At 51.1% G+C, this 16849-nt stretch overlaps 1 long non-coding RNA gene across 1 annotated transcript; it reads right to left on the bottom strand.

Moving 5' to 3' along the window:
- Positions 1–6836: 6836 nt before the first annotated feature.
- LOC131808936 (uncharacterized) lies at positions 6837–16714 on the bottom strand. The gene is made up of 3 exons (XR_009344995.1): positions 16625–16714; positions 7501–7601; positions 6837–7041 (listed from the first exon to the last, which is right to left on the bottom strand). It is a non-coding gene; the product is annotated as an uncharacterized LOC131808936 (long non-coding RNA).
- Between the last annotated feature and the right edge of the window lie 135 nt (positions 16715–16849).

The raw sequence follows: 16849 nt of genomic DNA, 5'->3' as shown, positions 1-16849 counted from the left end.
GACGATCCCAGCCTCCATTCTCTCACCCTGGGACACCCCAATCTTGCCAGTAAGGAAAGCAGGCAAATTTGACTCAGAGGGAGACCAAGTTCATTGATTCCTACAGGACCTGAGGGCCACAACCTCTTCTGTAATTCCTTGCTAGCTGTGGTGTCCAGCACCGCTGATACTCCTACCCTTCCTGCGGAAACAGCCTGGCTCATACAAATCAACCTCTCCCCGGCTTTCTTTTTAATCCCACAGTAGTCTGATTGGCAATTTTCTTTTTTGCAGTACATTTAGAGGGAGACAGCCCGGATTCACACACTTGTCAGGATATTGTGGGTCTCTCTCAATGTTCTCTCAAGCCCTTAAGGCCAATAGAGACTCAGTAACTTCTACCCAAGTGTCCACGCGGAGCCATAGGTTGATGACCTCTGTAGCCAAACCCAGCAGGGAGCTCTTCTAGATCTCCCCGTTTTCTTGCCAACACCAGCTGGACGAGGCCACGAAGCTTGTAGATCTAAACTCCAATGAGTGCTGACAACGTTGTCCACTTGGGATATGAGCTCTCTCAGGGCATTCAAAAGCTCACCCCAAAACACCTTAAATCAATTCTGTCCACCCACCTCCCCAAGACGAGAAAATAGTTCTGGAGATTTTCAGGAATCACCAGCCACTGCCAGCAACAGATCCCTAATTTTGTGGTTTTTTTACTAAACCTTTGCTAGTTTATTCTCTCTGATATCAGCTTAGAGTCTATTTCCAGGATTCCAGAGGCATGAATCTCCTTTCCCGAAGCCTTCAAATTAGCTCTGTCCATACCCTCAGCTCTTGGTTTAACCTAATTTTGACAAGCCATTTCATTTCTACTGCCATGAAAATAATGGCGTTACTATGGGCATTCCAGGACGAATGGTGGCTTCTCAGACACGGCCTACAGCACATTTCTCACGGCCAGTTAGACCCTATGGCCTCAGATATGTTCCCATGTTACGTGCAATGGCTAAAGCTGCCACTTTGATCGACAAAGCCAAGTGTCCCCCACCACCTATATGTTTCCCATGTGGGGTCTGTTTCCTTACAAGTCACAGGACACAGCACCTTTCTATAGAGGAACAGAGCACTTAGGAACAAGCTCATTTGACTAGCCCATTCTCTTCCATCAGGGTAACCTTTAAATCCAGCTGCCTTACTCCCCTTCCTGATGCCGGAGAGCCCCTCTCTATTCTCTACGATTGCCTGACAACCACAGACATGGTCTCAAAGCCACAGGCGGACCTCTCAGACATCCGTCCAGACAATCCAGACGTACTTCTATTTTGTGATAGCTCCTGTAAACGAAGTTTCCAGGGAAACCTAATCATTGGTTAGGCCGTCATTTCTGCACATAAAACCCTGGAGGTACGTTCTTGACCCACCGTAAACTCAGCCCAAGTGGCTGAACTCATAGCTCTTAACTAAAACCCGCATATTGGTAGAAGGAAAAGCTGCTACATGCACAGACTCCACGTTAGCTTTTGGAGTCAGCTGTGCTGTTGGCAAAATTTGGAAATCCCAGAGGTTTTTTTGTTTTTGTTTTGTTTTTTTTTTTTTTTTTTGACAGAGAGAGAGAGATCACAAGTAGGCAGACAGGCAGGGGGAAGCAGGCTCCCTGCTGAACAGAGATCCCGATTCAGGGCTCGATCCCAGGACCCGGAGATGATGACCTGAGCCAAAGGCAGAGGCCTAACCCACTGAGCCACCCAGGCGCCCCGGAAATCCCAGGGATTCTTAACTTCTGTGGGCACTCCCTTTGCTAATGGGCATGTAGTGGCTGACCTGCTAGGAGCTATTCACCCCCTTCTGGAATTGTCATTGTTCGCTGCTCCACCCTGCTAAGAAGATGGACAGAACTGCTAGGTCAGCAGCCTAAAATAGATGTCCTTATCCTTCCTTCGCCCGATTTCTAACTCTCCCTTTACCCATGAGTAATATTATTCATTATTAGGCAAATGACCCAAATGACAATCTGAAAAGGACTCTTGGGCCCATAAGAAAGCAGAACAATATCCAATTGATTCTACCCTGGGCCAAAAAGACTCCCTAGCCACTTGTAACCTTTTGCCTTGTACTTATCTCTCACCCAAAGGGGCATGTGTCTAACAGGGGATAATTAAGGATCTAAAAGACCATTGGTTTTGCCCTGGCATCCACAAAATTTCTGGCCAAATTATTTCCCAGTGCACTGCTTGGAAATCCCACCAAGATTTCTGGAAGAACTCAGTTTACCCCTTTTGGTCCACACTGCCCTTTTCTTGGCATTCAAATAGATTTTATAGATTTGTCCTCACCAGCGGGATATTCTCATTGTTTGATTATTGTGTGCAGGCATAGTGGATAGATGGAATGCTATCCAACTAGATGTCCCAATGCCATCACAATGGTTACAAAATTAATACCTGAGATCATCCCTTGCTTTGGCATTCCTTGATGGACTGAGTCAGACCAAGGTACTCACTTTAGCAGAAAGACAAATCACCTGATTATAAGAATTAAAATTAAAAATTTAATTTCATTAAAATTTCATACCCTACGTCAGCCTCAATTATCAGGGCAAAGGAAACCTAAACATCTAGAAAGAAAAAGGAACTTAAGGAAGATCTGTCAAGAAACCAGTCTTAAATGGCCAGAACCTTGGCCTTGGCCCTTATGAAGATCTGGGATTCTCCAAATAGGAGATATGGCTTGACCCCCTTTGGAACAATGTTCGGTGGTCCAATGTCTATGGTATCTCTAAACCTTTCATTTCACGGATGAAAGGAACAATCTGATGCTATGACTAATTTTGCGTAAGGCTAACTGGTATGCCTCCAGCCTATTAATGGCAGCAATAGGGGTGTGCCTTTCAACCAGAGACCAGATGTACATCAAGATCTTTAGAAGAAAGCACACTCTATCACCTTGCTGGGAAGGACCCTCTGGGGTGCTCCTGAACACCTATACTGCCATCAAAATAAAAGAAAAATCCTCCTGGATTCATGCATGTTGCACCAACCAAAGTAGACCCAGGTTCTCACTCTCAAGACGACTGGGAGACAGCCCTAACAGGTGACCTGAAAATAAGGATTTCCATGGCCAAGTGCCAAGCCCCAGAAGCAGACTGCACCACCTTGGAGACAGCTTTTCCCAAGAGCACAGATCAAGAAACTTCTCTTTCACCTACCCTTCTTGCTTTACAGGCTCTGTGATACTACGAACAAAAAATGGAAAACAACTTTCTTTTGAATACTTTGTCACAGGCTGACTGGGGAGTGCTGATCTTCCTCGACTCTACTCCCCGAAGTCTGCACATGAGCTTTTTCCAACCTGTCTTGCTCTTACTGACCCTATCTTTTCACCCGGTGAAGCGCCAACCGAACACCCCCTTTGGACCATTTTCCAAAGCCGGCCGCAGTAACTAATCAGTCTGATTGCTGGCTGTCAGCATTCAGATAATGTAAAGAACCCGAACCGGTCTTCGTTCCTGCAGATGTGACACCTGGAAGACCGAGCATGGAAGACGCATGGGCCACGGGTATGGTATCCACGACCGGGAGAACGTCACTCTGCCTTTTCCCCGGAGAGTTACTTGGGCCCCAAAAAATCTCCACAGAAGCTTAAGGACTATCCCTTGTCAGAGTAGAAACAAGAGCTGAAAGTGTTTCCCTTTGCACTGAAGACAGACGTGCCACCAGACTTCTGGGAGGTAGACCAGGACTCTGCGGCAGGCAAACCCTGTGGCTTGCTGCTGACAATGGCACCTTCAAAGTTAGCAAGGAGATTAAAAATAACCAGCACAGACATTTGCCAAATCACCAAATGTTTTTGCAGATCAGCCCTGTATGACATGGGGTATCTCGGCTGCCCCCCTCGTTAGATTGCCCAACACCACAGACTATATTTGGGTGGATCAAAATTCTGGACTTACTTGGCTGGGTGACAACACTGAGCTTTCTTGCTGCCAGAACCAACCATAGGCCTCCCACATCAGCTATTTCTCAACCTGTTCTGCTCTCAGAGACTGACAGGACCACATGACGAATACAGCTAGACGGATGTTAACATGAGCAGTGGCAAAGGTCATGGAACCCTCCAGTCTTTGAAAGCTACAGGTTCCAGCCTAACCTTACCTATAAACTGCACTGGTCTTTCTCAATTTCATGTGGCAACTAAGTACATAGAATGTTCCCACCTAAATGGTCAGAATGATGTGGTGCTGGATGCCTGGCTCCTTCCCTCACTAAGCACTCCACCCTAAATGCCAGCTGAATTGCAAACTTGGGCTCCTTTGCTCATAAAATGATGCTGCACAAATGTGCCTGTTGAGAAATCCTAGAAAAGCCATGGAGATATCAAAATTCTAATGTCTGTAGTGCACTAAAAGTCTTATTCCCAAATTTCAGAGATTACAAATTAGAAAAGGTAATCCTAAACTCTCTGTCTGGTAATGGAACAAGAGTTCCATACCATTGTGCAAACTTTGACAACCCCCCCAGTCAGGAGTTAACAGCTTAGCCCCTATGGTTCTCCAAAATTGGCATGCCCTAGATATACCGACTGCCTGGCCAGGAGAAGCCTGTGCAAGCATCCGTGGAAAATGTTGCCTCTGTGTAAATCAAACCAGCCTAGTAACATGTCACTTAAGTCTGTCAAAAGAAAGATTGAATATTTTTCACCAGGTAAATGAAACATAGACATTATATTGGACTGATTTATTTCCAGAGTAGGGCCTGGTTTGGTGGGGTGCGCAGAAAGGCACTCAGATTTGTCCTTTCATTCATCCTCATTCTGATCTGTTTTTTCCTCTTTTTGCAGATCTCTTACCACTCACTGACTAACTCAGCTTCTCCCTCCCCGGTCCCCAGCTCAGCATTTAGTATGTGAGCTTCCAGGACAGCTTCAGAGGAGGACACTGTAAGGGCCCGGGCAGGCCATCCCAAAATATTCCCCAATGGCATCTTGATGATCTTGAATTGAAGCTCCTTGGAAAACAACAAGGGACAAGGATACCCAGATACTTGTCCATCCCCCTGAGAGCAGGACACAATCTCCCACATGAGAAACACCGTCCCTATACTAAGCAAAAAAAACCAAACATCCTCCTCACCAGAGTTAGGGACTTTAAAGTCGAGAAAACCATAGAAACAGACCCTGCTGGGTTTTTTCCTAATCTAGGGTCTCAGCCTAAATTTGCTTAGAATTCTGTACTAATTAAAGCTCCCAAACACCTGCTTTCATTTATCCTGTCAATTTCTCACAAATTTACCATCTCTTTGTCTACAATGTCTGAAGACTGCCTGCCTTGGTCATTGGGTCTTAGTTTCATTATTGGGCCTCTGTGCATGTGTAATAAAACTTTGGTTTTCTCTCCTGTTAATCTGTCTGATATCAATCGCATTCCCAAACCAGCTAGAAGAGTCCAGAGAGAAGGAGGAAATTCCTCCTCCCCTGCAGTACCCTCTCCCTGTGTCTTCACATGGTCTCTCCCCTCTGTGCATACATCCCCGGGGTCTCTTTGTGTGCCCAGATTTCCTCATCTTATAACATAAGTCAGACTGGATAAAGACCCCCCCTCACAGCCTCATTTTAAAGGTCCCGTCTCCAAACACAATTGCATTCTGTGCTATCAGCATTAGGGTTCCAGCATACAAATTTACAGGGAACATAGCTCAGCCCATAGCAAGCTGTGCTTTTCCAAAAATGTCAAGGTCATGAAAATCAAAGAAAAGTAGAAGACCAGAATGTGGCGTCAAAAGAGACGTGACAACTAACTTCCATGTGTTCCTCTGGCCTGCTTCCCAGGTTAGGAAAATTTTTTTAATATTTTCCTTTTGTTATAAAGGATATTAATGACACAAGTGGCAACGTCTGAATAAGGCCTGTAGATTATTACATAACAGCATCATATCAATGTTGGCTTCCTGATTTTGGGGGGGTGGGAAATACTGTAGGGGTGGCTCAGGTGGTTAAGCATCTGTCTTCAGCTCAGGTCATGATCCCAGAGTCCTAAGATCAAGTTCTACATCGGGCTCCCTGCTCAGCAGCGAACCTGCTTCTCCCTCTGCCCCTGTGCACTCGCTCTCTCCCTTTCTCTCAAGTTAATAAATTAGATATTTTTTTTAAAAAGTAGTATAGTTACGTGATGGAAAGTTCTTATTTTTAAGAACTGCACATGAAGTATTTGGAACTATCAGGCATTGGACCTGTCATGTAATCTCAGGTTAAAAAAAGAAAAAAAGCATACAGACAGTGGATGGATGGATGGATGGACGGACGGACACTTGGGTGCATGGATAGAAACAACTATAAAATGTTAGTTAACACATGAGTACACCGGAACTCTTAGTCCCAATTTTGCAACTTCTCTGTTAGTCTTTTCAGACCTACAGTTTACAAACTTCCATCAAACCCTGAGTGTGAAAACCTGAGCAGTAGGTACCGGGGGAGGCAGTATGCTGGGGAGAGGGGATGAAGGACAGGTCACCTATCGAGAGCATCAGGTGGCCTCGCCAGGTAATTAATGTCACCCTCATCTTCAGCCTGAGGAAGTGGGAGCACAGAGCTCTGGCTCTGTTAGGGCAGTGCCCACCGCCAGCTGCCAGCACCCCCCACCCCCTCCCCACCCCCCCTGGGAGGATGGCCACCCTCACCTACAGCAGCAGCCTCGGAGGTGGCCGGGTCCCTGCAGGGAGGCAGGGGGGTGGGGTTGGTGGGTTGTCCTGGCTGCATTTCCAAGCCTGTGGTTTTGCCTGGATCCCAAACTTCAGGACTCGCCTCAGTCCCTTCTGACCCCACAGAATCTCAGTACACAAGCAAGACAAAAGAAAGAGCCAACGTGATCTGAACAAAGTGTTTTTATAAACTCGTGTAAAGGGCCCTAATCGGAAAAGGTTTCGGCAGAAGGCAGGCATGGGGGTTGTGACGTGTCGATCCCCTCTGCAGGCTCCTGGCAAGCAGTGATCATTAGCAGATTTTGTTCTGGGTAAGCTCAGTGTCAGCTCCACATTATGGGATTTTATGGGATTTATGCACAGAACTTTCCTACAAAGCAAGGTATTATAGGACGGATTAGGCATTTCCAAGAAGCAAAGGTTCTGGCTCCCCTGTCTTATTTGTTAGCATTTTTTTTGGAGGCCCATGGTTAGGGGCTCTGTGGCCTCACACCAGAGCTCTCATATCCTGCACACTCTAAAACAAGACACTTGTACAAAAAGATCAAGTAGATTTTTCTTAATAGAAGCTCATTAGAAAGAAGCTCATTAGGAATATGTAAAAAGACCTAAAAAGGAGATGAAAACCACAGGCACGTACTATCATCCAGAGACAGCCACTGGCAACGTTTTGATGTGTTCCTTTACTGCCTTCTTTGTGTGTGTGGATGTGTGTGCCTGTGTGTGCACACAGAGGGACACAAGGAAAGACAAAGGTCCAGAGCAGGGGGAGAGAGAAGCAGAGACAACGGGTTCTGTAGTAAAACCAAGTCACATTTGAATTCCGTACCTGCTGCCCGTTGGCTCCACGACCTTGACCGAGCTGCTTGACCTTCATTTCCACAACTGCAAATGGGGAATACAGATCCTTCCTCAAAGGAGCCATTTTGACTAAACAAGATTAAATTCAATGAGTGCGAAGCATGTAGTATACTGCCTACACACAGGAAACCCCGACCAAATGGTAACTGAATTAATACGAGTCCGTACTTTCAGCTTTTTCTTTCCAAACGTAGGATCATGCTGGTGATACCAGTGTGTATCCTAACGCTTCCAGGATATTACTGCCCTAACTGTGGGAAGACAGACTTCACTTCCCAGGGAGCCAATATATTGTCAATGGTGTGCATATGATTTGGGAGCTGGCAGGGGGAGTGTGTTCTTTTCCTTTATAACTGACCACCACAGCCTAAGTTCCATAAGCCCCTAATGGAGTTTACAGAGTCACAATGTCCAGAAGATCAGATTATCCCATCTGCAGTTTCAGCAACACCACCCACGCCTGCACAACTGGGACAGGTTTCTTCTCCTATGTGGACCTCGGTTTCCTCATCTGTTAAATGGGGACAGCAACAGTGCCTCGGCAGCTGGTGACCATGACAGCCAAGGAACAAAATCCATACAAAGCCCAGGACCTTATGTCTGTTAAGCGCCCAGGAAAAAGCGAAATAATAATGATTATTGTTAAGTTTCTTTTTCTTTAAAGATTTTATTTGTCAGAGAGAGAGAGAGAGAGAGAGCACAAGCAGGGAGAGCAGCAGGCAGAGGAAGAAGCATGTCCCCACTGAGCAGGGAGCCCAGTGCAGGACCCGATCCCAGGACCTCTGGATCATGACCTGAGCTGAGGGCAGACACTTCACCGACTAAGCCACCCAGGCAACCCTCTTATAAGTTTCATATATATAAGAGACATAATCTTCATGGCATGAATATGTGCTTCCATTTGTCCATTTCTCTACTGGTATCTCATAAATTGATGAGGGCAACATGCAAAAAAAACACTGAAGTAATTGCCCAAGCAAAAGCCTCTCAATGATGGAACCAGAGCTGGCGGGAGAGAGCCCTGCATCCCCGCCCACGGAGCCACAGCCGGCCAGACGCAGCAAAGGGAAGAGTCTGGCGTATCTGGGACACGTATGTGGAGCCAAGGGGACAGGGGACTGGGCTCTCCTTGTCATCATAATAAAAATCGCTCTCATAATAAACGGCAGAGATGCAATAAATCTAAAGGCAGGTCCAGTGTTGAGAGGCAACAAAGGAGAGGCACCAGGATCTCCCTCCGAGAGGTCTACCTCCTGCTTGAGAATTTACAAATGCTCTCAGGCAAGTGACAACATTTGGGGTCTCAGTGTCCCGTCTCTTAGGAATAAATGAGATGCTGTGTTTGAGCATCTACAAATAGCACCCAGGGCGTAGTGAGCATTCCATAAAGGTCAGCTAGTAGTGGGGACCTAAATCCATCACTAGACCCTCATGTCTTACTGCCTTTTTTTTTTTTTTAAACTTCTCAGTACATTCAGTCTCCCTAGTGATTCTCTACTTCTTACAGTGGACATGAATGAGGACCAATCCTTATGATCCATTTCCAGAATGAGGGCAAGAAAACAGATTCTGCTTGTCTGAGGTTCGCACCTCATGTATTTCTTAGGTCTCTTAAAGACTGACATTTGCTGGCTCAGTGGTGGTGGTCGAGGGCAGAAACTGGCAAACTACAGTCCCCCAGGCAAGTCTGGCCCAAGCCTTTTTACGTATAGTCTGTGGGTCTAAGGATGGTTCTTACATTTTTAAGTGTTTGGAAAGCAATCAAGACGAGAATGACATTTCACAATGTATGAATGATATGAAATTGACATTTCTGTGACCATAAGTAAAGTTTTATCGGCACACAGCCACAATCATGAGAGAGGGCACATCGTTAGCTCTTTATGTATTATCTGTTTACATGATGTCTGTCGCGGTGACAGCCGAGTTGAGTTGTTGCCACAGAAGCTATATGGGCCACAGAGCCATCTACAGAAAATGTTTGTGGGGTAAGGATGGAGCGCTCCTCCGGCCCCGGCTCTGGGCCCGTTCTGGTGCCAGAGAAGGCTTATCACACCCTGCCACTCAGATATCCCCCACCTCCACCTCCCCCACGGACGGGGACCCTGTCACTCAGCCTCTCCATCCACGGCGCCCCACCCGGATTGTGAGATCCTTGAGGACGTGTTGCCAGGACAAAGGAAAGGAACACCCACTGAGTATCTTCCCCCTGCCAGGTACCAAGCCCTCCAAAGACATCATCTCTGTAGGTGGTAACATTTCCACTTTAGGGATGAGAACCCAGAGGCTCAGAAAGGCAAAGAGCCAGCCCGAGCTCACACAGCGACCCTATAGGTAGAGCTCAGATTCGACCAGTCATGCCAACCCCAGAGTCGCCCTCACACCAATACTCCATGCCCTGATTTAGGATTATGTGACCCACCTGGAGGCAGGAGGTAGGCGACAACCGCTGGGTACCCTCCTGGCCTCTGCCCAAGATTTCTCGGCTTACACCACCACACCCACCCTGTCTGTGCTCCTGCCACGTTCCTGCCTTGGCCGTGGCCTGTGCTTCCACCCAGCCCCAGCAGCCAGAGTAAACACAGCCGGTCCCAGCGTCGGCTCCCAGGGAGCCCACAGAACCCACCAGCAAAACTCGCCTCGGAGATGACGGGAAGGTCTAACTCCACAGAAAATACTCACCTGTGGGGGACAGGTTTGCATGGATGAGAGAAGCCATCTGTCTGTTCTGGGTTTTTGGTTTGGGTTTTTTATATATGTATCCAGTCCTCACCAAGGAGGAAAGGGGCCCACCCAGTAAATGTTCTGTATTGGGGTGGAGAGAAGGGTGTTTTATTAAGTTTTTTTTTTTTTTTTAATTTTTAAGATTTTATTTATTTATTTGACAGAGAGAGAAAGAGAGAGAAATCCCAAGCAGGCAGAGAGGCAGGCAGAGACAGAGGGAGAAACAGGCTTCCTGCTGAGCAGAGAGCCAGATGCCGGGCTTGATCCCAGGACCCAGAGATCATGACCTGAGCTGAAGGCAGAGGCTTAACCCACTGAGCCACAAGTCTCCAGCCTTTGCAGACCAAGTGTCCTCCTCCTCCACAGGGATCTTCCGCTGTCTGAAGCCTGTTTTGTCCTCTCTGTTTCCTGTGGCTGGGCAGGTACCCCGGGCTGGCGGGCCGTCTCACACAGCATCTGTCCTCCCAGGTGCCGTCTCCACAAAGATGCCCCCGCCACACACACACACACACACAGGGCAGCGCATTTTAAACTTCATGGAACACTGATTTCCCGTAGACCACAAGGTTCTCCAAGTCCAGCCGCCTCATTCGACACTGCAAGCTGGTTCTGCTCGGGGCAAAGTCGCCAATGGTCAAGTGAAACGTGCGCGCGTGTGTGGGTGTGCGTGTGTGTGTGCGCGTGTGTGTGTGCGCACACGTGATCGCATCCAGTTATCGCTGGTAAAATCCTGCTCCGTAGGAGGGTCCCTGGGAGGAGGGACGAGATCTCCCCCGAGGTCCCCGAGCTGGGTGTTCACGGCAGCAGAGCCTCCGGGTCCCACTGCCCACCCAGTTTTGCCTGATAGCTAGAGCCATCCCACATGGCCTCGCCAAGGCCATCCCTGCGTCCACTCCCAGTCCCCTGCGGGCTGGTCCAGACCCTGCAGCAGGAGCAGCTCCCCTGCATCCTCCCTCGTACTTTTTACCTCCTGGCAAGGCAGTAATGCCCGCCCCGTGAGGGCAGGGATTTTGCTGTCCTTCTCACTCTGTCTCTCCAACATCTAGACCAGGGCCTGGCACAGTAGCTGCTCAATAAACAGCTGGTGAATGAATGAATGAATGAATGAATATACCTATGAAATCTTTCACTACCTTTGCTCCTGAGGCTTAGTGTTAGCGACTCAATTTCTTCACTGGGGGGGAGAGCAGGTCCGACTTCACTTACAAAAGGTGCGCGGGAAAAGGGATCAATTTCAAGATGGTAACAACAGACCATTAACCCCTGAGGGGGTCCGGCACCACTTGCATGGGCCCCACGCCCACCGAGGCCGTTCAGCCTCTACCCCTAGAAGCTCCCAGTCTGGTGTGAGTTCGATGTGGAACCAGTTATCGCGCAGTGTGAGTGTGCTGGGAGGGAGGGAAGTACTGGGGTCAAGTGACGAGACCCCGGGGCCAGTCTTGGCTGAGGCAAGGAGGATGGCGACAGCCAGGAAGAGTTTCGGGGGGGGGGGGGGTGTTGGGAATAGCATAGGAGCTAAAGGAAACACTGGGAAAACAAATGGGTGTTACCTTGGCCAGAGAGAAAGTGTGGAGGCGTGGGGGTGTAGAAAGTAACCGGAAGAAATGAAGGTAAGTGAAGAAATGAAGGGAAGTGCGCAGCTTGGCTAGGCGGTCCAGAAGCCACGCCCCCCAGGGTGGTCTAGGAACACAGCAAAATGTAAGCCCCACCCCCCATCTCTCTGCATGGGGTCAAACTGTGTCCTCAGCAAGATGGGAAGGGCCTGACAAACACAGACCACACCATAAAAACAAGACCGGGCTCTCACTGAGCTCCTGGTAGGGGATTTTCTGAGTAGCTAAATTTATCTTCATTATTATCCATCCTTTACCAATGAGGAAGCTGGGCATGAGGGGCTGGCGGAGCCAGGGCTTGAACCAGAGCTGCCGGGCTCTGTTCCTTTCTGACCGGTCGCCCCTCACTACCCCACATGCCTCCAGGCTGGTCCAGGGCAGCCCAGGGAGAGGAGCCCCCCAGAGTGGGTTGGCCGCTGGGGGGACTGAATGGGCGAGTGTAAAACACCTCTGTTTCCCTAGCTTGTTTTCCTCGCGGAGACACAGCACTGTGTGCTGAGAACACGCAGTTGGCTCTCTAACATTGGGTGCCCCGCAGTCTCCGGCCTGGCATGCACACTTGTGGACCCCCACCCCAGGATGCTGGTTCTGGCAGTCTAGGCTGGAAGCCCGGGAATCTGCATTTTGACAAGAACCCCAGGTGATCCTACGTGTCGTGAGAGACCTCCGGGGATAAAGGAGACGGAACCGGGCATTCGACCAGGGTTCAAATCCCATCTCCATCTATGAGCTGTGTGATCTTGGGTGACTTTCTTGCCTTCTCTGAGCCTCATAAATAAAAGGCTACGCTGATGCCCATTTATATTTCCAGCTCTTTGCCTCTTCATTATGCCATGAACAGTCGAGTGCTTGCTCTGGGGCCGCGAGAGTAAAGAATGGGGGACCCAGAGGGGGAGGGGCACATTTACAGCCTGGTGGCCCATCCAAGGCCAGCAAGTTTCCCTGCTAGTTTCAGGGGAGGCTCCCCTGGGGGCCCCACCTCTAACCCTGACTTCCCCGCTGGCTCTGGGCTGGAAGGCAGTTCTAGAAATGCCCTGCTGGGTCCTCACACCTCCTGTGCCTGCCCTGCGCCAGGAGAGCTGAGTCATGGAAAAAGTTAGTTCTCCAGACTACAGCTCACCCCCCACTCCAGCAAACCCACAAAGGCTCCTTTCATGGTTTTTGGGTGGGGAGGGGGTGCGGTGGCTGGCTGTGGGGCCCTCTCCTTGGGCTGGGATGTGAAATTTCAAACTTGACCCTGGAGTTAAATTCCCTACCCCTTGCCCCCAAGGAAACTAAGGAAGGAGAGGTACCAAGAGCAAAGGACAAGGGATGGGGGAGGCGGGAGGGGAGATCTGCAGTTCTCACTAAAGCCAAGCCACAGGGACCCTCCAGACAGCCCCCAGCCCAGTGCCCCCTCAACCTCGTCTTCCTGGGGATCAGGTGGCGGAGAGGTGTCACCAAGAGGGGACAGACCGTACCCCTCTGGGCAGCTGATAATAGAAGCCTGAGGCCCACAGGGATAGCAGGCCCACGAAACCCAAATCCTGAAGGTAGAACAAGTAGAAAAAGGGGTCTGCTTCTGGGCCAGAAGCCAGCCCCCACCTCCTTTTAGGACGGCCTGACTTGTTCCTTTTAATTCCGCTTTCTGCCCAAAGCTGATGGCTGGAGGAGGGAAGGGAGCCCTCCATTGTGGGCTTCCGTGGGTCACTTGGATAGGCCGTATCTCTGTTTCCTCCTGCATTAAACAGCTGGGATGGCACCCACCTTGGCAGGCAGCCTCGTCTCGGAAATCAGTATGTGTGAAAAGGGCCTGATACCCTGGATGCTGATGTGGGTCCTCAACCTCCCGTCTGCCCTCTGCCCGGCTTCCATCCCAAAGACACGCACAGGGGAAACATAAACAGGATCCAGTGGTCCTCCGACCATCCGGCGTCAGGATGGGGTGAGTAGGGGCGCCTGGGTGGCTCAGTTGGTTGAGCAACTGCCTTCGGCTCAGGTCATGATTCTGGAGTCCCAGGATGGAGTCCTGCATGGGGCTCCCTGCTGAGCAGGAGGGTGAATGGGGGCAGGTAGCATATTGGGGACCAGGGGACACAGGTGAACATGCCAGTGTTTATGAGTGGCTTAAGATCTCTGGGCTGGTTGTCTCCTGGGTCAAGCCGCAGGCACGTGTGGAGGTGGGGCTATGATCTTCGCGGCCCTTTTTAGGCTTGGGGTGTTGCCCTGACGTAGGAGAAAGATCTGGAAGTTTGAAAAGGAGAGCTGGTGAGTGAGCAGGAACCCTGGAGGCCGCGCAGGGGCTGCCCAGAGGCGCAGTGTGGCAAGCCCGCCACTAGGCGGCTCCGAGGATAACAGATGACAGATGACGACAGGCCGAGTGCAGGGTTCCAGCTCCAGATTTCCCCAGCGTCTCATAAGCAGGCCGGCTGACACCAGGCGTGGCTGGGTGGAAAGGGCCTGTCTCTCTCGGGTTGGGATTTCTTTTCCATTTTTAGAGACTTCCAAGGTGGGAGGACACAGGCACTTTGACAGAGCCCTGCCCTTCGCCACTGCCTAGGAGTCAGATGAAGGCAATGGCCCGCCCTTCGATCGCACTTTGGGGGGGGGGGGGGCCTGCATGGAGACGGGAGGGAGCCTCATCCCCTCTCTCCTCCCCTTGCGCATGAGTAGGGTAGTGTGTGGGGAGAAATCAGGTCCATGTTTGAATCCCTCCTTCCTCTAGTTTCTGGCTGGGTAATCAGAAAATGGAGCTACTAATATAAGGCCCGTGGGAGGACTGAATGTCCTAATAGACGCTCTTTGTGTGAAAGCTCTTGTCCAACCCCACTCTTGCAGACGAGAAGTTTCCCAATTCACCTGGAAGGAAGATCCTCGCCTGGCCTGCAGAACTTCTCCCCAGAACTAGAGAGCCGTGGGCCGGGAGGTCATCCCCAGCCACCGCCTCCCCCAGATCAGCTTTTCTGAAAGTGACTCCCTCACCGGCACCTCACCTCGGCAGGGCTCCCAGGTGGAGCACTGCACAACCTACTAATTCCAGGGCACCCTGCCTGCTGAATCAGAAGGTCTGGGGGTGAGGCCCGGCTTCCTCGCCCCAACAAGCCTGGCTGGAGAACTCCTGCCCCAGATTACAGAGTAGATCCGTGGCTCAGCCTCTCGGCCTCCTGGCCAGGGAACCGTCAGGGGCAGTGGGAGGCAAGTCCCATCAGCTCTTCTAACTGGAACTGCTTTTGTGTGACTCACTTCCCAGACTTCCTGCGACGGACCTCTCTAAATAGCAGGGTCCCACCCTGCAGCAGAGGAGACGCTCTCCCCGGGGGGAGGGCGGGAGGTGAGAAGGTGGGTGCCAGGCCAGGGCAGCCCAAGGAGACCCAAAGACAGAAGTCGCTGCCTGCCCAGCACAGGGGCTCCCGTGTAGGACATCTTGTTTACAGGCTTTTGTTATTAAAGAAATTGCTGTCAGTCAAGGTAATTCTACCCCAGATGAGCAATAAATATGCTCCCAGCTAATCTTATGGGGATTTTATTGGCACCTTGGGGGCAGAGGTTCCTTTAACCTTCCTCACCCCCGCCTCTCAAAGCAAAATCCGGCTCCCCAGCTGTTCCCCGCCCCCAGCCACAAGAAGGGCTCGGGCAAGACTAAGAAAGTGCAGCCTAAGTGAAGACAGAAGGCGTCTGGGCAAAGGGCGGGAGCGGTTTCCTGGTCCTACCTGGAGGCAGGGGCTGACCAAATAGCCTGAAATAACCCCGGGTCCACCTGGTTGGATCAAAGCGCGCGCGAGCTCCCCCGGGCCTGTCCCGCGCGCAGGACCCGGCACCTGGCCCCGCGGGCGCCCCCAGCTCGGGGAGGGGAGACCGCGGCCCGGGCCCGGAGGAATGTCTCGGGGAGGGAGCCGGTTCGCAGGAGTCGGTTCCAGCGTGTTCGAGTTACTGCTGCGAGCCCTCAGGGACACCGCCGGCAAGTCCCGGCTTGCAGAGAGGGGAGCCAGCCCGGGAGAGCGCGAGTCGAAGCGAGCCCGTGTGCGCGCCCGCGCGCGCGCCCCGCACTGCGCTGGGGGAGGGGAGGCCGCGGCAGCCACTCAGAGGAACGGTAGTGAAGCCTCCGAACAACTTTAACTGTCAATCAGACTTAATGGGGTATTAAAAAATGGGGGGGGGGGGGGGTTGGGGGGGTGGAGGAAAGGGCAGCCCTCTCGCTCCGCGCCGCTGCTGCCCGGGGAGCGAATGAATAAGGCGGCGCTGACGAGGGCGTCCGATCCACACGCGCTCCGCTCCCGGGCCCTCTCCAAGTTGGAAAGGACAAAAAGAAGGCAATAAATGCTAACGAGGGAGAGAAAGGGAGCCGGAGCGAGCGGCAACTCCCGGCCTCTGCTGGGAGAGGGAGGGCGAGAGCCGGAGCGAGCGAGCGCGCGCGAGGCCGAGCCATGCACGTAAAGAAACTGACACCCGGACCCCCCACTTCTGCTGCACGTTGCTGGCAATCAGATCGCGTTTAAGCAATTTCCTGAGCCCAAGAATAGCAATGAGTCGGGAGACTTTCGCGGGCTGAAATTGGGAGCTCCAATCACTCCCCCCCCCACCGCCTTTTTTTTTTTTTTCCTCCTGGAGAAGGGGTGGGGGGGCGCTACAATTTGGAAACGGCTTTTTTTTTTTTTTTTTTTTTTTAAATCTTGCACTTTGAAACCGCGGGACTGTAGCAGGGTGCGCGCGTGTGGTTGGTGCCTTCCCGCCCCCCCACCCCCTGCCTAAACTTCTCTGTCAGCCTGTAAACATTACCTGAGAATTCCCCAGCCGAAACGGCTGCTGGGGCAAGAAACTTCTTGTTAGAACTTTCCACCTCCGGCTTCCCCTCCAGCCCTCTTACTGTCCCAACCTTCTCAGACGCTTTTTCTCCTCTCGAGGAGGATTTATCTTTATCTTTTTTTTTTTTTTTTTCCTTCCCCCCCCCCCTCTCACCCGGTGTTTTGCATTTGGGACGAGGTGATTTCAAGAGTGGCCAGG

Source organism: Mustela lutreola, chromosome 10 (assembly GCF_030435805.1).
Source record: "Mustela lutreola isolate mMusLut2 chromosome 10, mMusLut2.pri, whole genome shotgun sequence".
Lineage (NCBI taxonomy): Eukaryota > Metazoa > Chordata > Mammalia > Carnivora > Mustelidae > Mustela > Mustela lutreola.
The sequence above is the reverse complement of the archived record's forward strand: the minus strand, read 5'-3'. Positions and strand labels throughout refer to the sequence as shown.